General features: G+C 40.7%; 1 non-coding gene across 1 annotated transcript; it reads left to right on the top strand.

Annotated features, from left to right (window-relative positions):
• The first annotated feature begins 2,865 nt into the window (after window positions 1-2,865).
• On the top strand, window positions 2,866-2,969 carry LOC128567130 (small nucleolar RNA U13). Its single transcript, XR_008374785.1, has one exon. It is a non-coding gene; the product is annotated as a small nucleolar RNA U13 (small nucleolar RNA).
• The last annotated feature ends 236 nt before the right edge of the window (window positions 2,970-3,205 follow it).

Consider the following 3,205-nt stretch of genomic DNA (forward strand, 5'->3'; position numbering starts at 1 on the left):
TATATAGACAGAACTATGAAACACTCGAAAAAGAAATTGCAAATTATATTAATGGATGGAAAAACAAATATTCATGGATGGGCAGAATCAACATTGTTAAAATGTCTATACCACATAAAGTGAATTACAGATTCAATGCAATCCCCACTAAAATACCAACATCATAACTGTCAGATCTTGGAACAATAGTTCTATACTTAGTATGGAATCAGGCTCTGCATAGCCAATGTAATCCTATGAAATAAAAATAAATTTAGAGACATCGCATACCAGACTTCAGGATGTAGGATATACCACAAGGCTATTGCGATCAACACAGCATAGTATTGGCATAAAAATGGAGACACAGACCTGTGGAACAGAACAGAGGAGCTAGAGATAAAACCATCCTCATATTGCCTTTGATCTTTGATAAAACAAACAAAAGCCTACACTGGGGAAAAGAATCCCTGTTCAATAAATGGTACTGGGAGAACTAAATAGCATACGTAAAGGAATGATAGAAGATGTTCACCTCCATCAGGCTGCTCACCTCTGAGATTATGAAATAGATTCACTATTTTCCTTGATATTTACATGTCAAAGGGATGCCTCACTGGTAGTAAAATGGTCCACGAATGGCTGTAAGATTGGCAAGAGTTTTTAATGAGATTTACATTGCAACAGGACAGAAAAAGAATTTACACTTTTTTCAAAAAATAAACATTGTCAGAAAAGGAAGATCAGGAGTCTAGATACAGGAAGAAGCCTTGTCTGCAGTGCTGTCCGTCTGAGGGAACATTAAAACTGTCTTCAGGGTCATCTAAAATGTGGAGGCCATAAAGCTTAAGGGGCAGATGTATAATCTTCCCGGTCTCTGGTTGCCACTATGGTTGCTCAAATGGCAGGACAAAGAGCTTCAACAGCTTTGGACTTTCTGTAACCATGAACAGTACAGCTCAACCACTGCTCTGAGTTGGGTGCATTCAGTGAGGAAAATATGCATTGACTTTAAAGCACTAATATTTTGGCTTCCTTTGATATGACAGCCTGGTCTGGCACTGACTGTGTCATGCAGACACTGGTTTCAGAAGTGGAGTGCCACCAGAGTCAAACTATTATGTGTGACACAGCTCCTCAGTTTGGCGTGTAGGGTGCAATTAGCAGAGGCTGGTAAAGTCACTCTGAGCAGTAGCAGAATGTTCACTAATACCACGGCTATGAAATGTTTTATGAAGCAGATTCTGTGTCCAATTATTTTGTAGCTGTAGGGAAAGAGGTCGGAAAACAGAAAATTAGTGTTTTGGGGTTTTATTGACTAAATTTTATCTAGTATTACCAGAAAGATCAGATAATGAAAGACCAGCATTGCTGAAAAGCAGAAATAAAAGGAAGTAAAAACACTCTGGAATTTTTTTTGTCCTTGATGCTATGAGGCTCAAACAGTAGAAGATAACTGATAAAAGTTTTGAGAGACTCCACATCCTATCAAAAGTCAATATTTTGGTAAGTTGAAAATTAAAGTGTAGCTTTCCCATTTATTGCTAAAAATTCTCACAGGATTCAAGAGCCTCAGGGCAAAGATCATATTACTGATATGGAAGGACAGTTAAACCTCAAAATTGAATTAGCTTATTTAGAGAAATTCAGGCTAGAGCTTTTTCCCAGAAGCCCAAGAATTAGACTTATCAACTTCAAATTTAAAGACAGAGAAGGAGGTAGCAGTGAGATTTTGTGTATATAAGCACACAAAAACTATATCTTTATAAGAATCACGGACATATATATTCACCAGCATATGCAATGAGCTAGCATGAAATAGATAAAAATGTTTAGGCGGCGCCTGTGGCTCAATGAGTAGGGCGCCGGCCCCATATGCTGAGGGTGGCGGGTTCAAACCCAGCCCCGGCCAAACTGCAACAAAAAATAGCCGGGCGTTGTGGCGGGCGCCTGTAGTCCCAGCTGCTCGGGAGGCTGAGGCAGGAGAATCGCGTAAGCCCAAGAGTTAGAGGTTGCTGTGAGCCGTGTGACACCACGGCACTCTACCCGAGGGCAGTATAGTGAGACTCTGTCTCTACAAAAAAAAAAAAAAAAAAAAAATGTTTACTCTGCTTTGAGAAAAATTGCTAAAATAATTTCAACCCTGAAATAATAGTTTTTTTAGAAATAGCTGTTACTACTATATACTGTTAGGTAGATGGCAAGGGTCCCAAGACTCTCCTAGGGAGGCAAGTGGGTTCATTGCCTTAGTGCTCCCTGGAGCAATTGCCACCCTGGGAAGCAGGGCAAGAGCAGGGCCAGGTTTGGTGCTGCCCCAAGCAATTGCCACACCTGAGGGAAAGGGGATTCTCCAGTAATCTGGAAAGGAATTCGGGGAATCCTCCAGCCCACCTGTCAGGCAGCCTAGGCACAATAGGATTTGGAAAGTGACCTGTAGTAATCTGTGGCCAAATATCGTGTCATTAACTGTCCATCAGAATAACTCCATGGTGATGTCTGAACCATGAACAGAGCCCGGTTAGGACAGCGTAAATCATGACCTTGGACTAGTACCCAAGCTTCTTGTTACAGCAAGGGGCCCTTTTGTCATACATTTGTGGTGAATGTATCTTTCTCTGTCTACCTCTGTCTTGCCCTTGCTCTGTATATTTATCTTTTCTTCCTCAATAAATCTCATTTAATGCTTGCTTTGCTTTTGGTGGGTCAATCTTCAGCCAAGGGCACACCAAGAACGAAGAACACAGAACACACTGCCAACCTGACATAGACTTTCGCCCCTTCCTGTAAATTTCTGTAGTTAATCTTGAGTTTAGAAAGCTGAATAGCTTCAGTAGCCATTGTTTTGCTTTTTGCAGTTTCAGTTATCAATGGTCAAATGAACTATTGATCATTTTGTAGTTCATAAGCACGATGCCTGGGTATCCACACACATGCATGAAATATGCCTCCCTCAAACCTTGTTACAACATTAGCACATGACTATTCTGAGATGAAAAAATATGCATATATTAAAATGGACAATTCCAAAAATGAGCAATCCATAATTTGGACACTGCACACTATTCTGAGTAACATCATAGAATTTTCACACCGGCCCACTCCATCCTCCCTCAGATGTGAATTTTGTCTTTGTGGAGCAGAGCCACACTGTCCATGCTACCCACCCATTACTCACTGAGTAGTCATATGATTATCAGATCAACTATTCTGGTATGCCAGTGCTTGT

Source organism: Nycticebus coucang, chromosome 15, assembly GCF_027406575.1.
Source record: "Nycticebus coucang isolate mNycCou1 chromosome 15, mNycCou1.pri, whole genome shotgun sequence".
Classification (NCBI taxonomy): domain Eukaryota; kingdom Metazoa; phylum Chordata; class Mammalia; order Primates; family Lorisidae; genus Nycticebus; species Nycticebus coucang.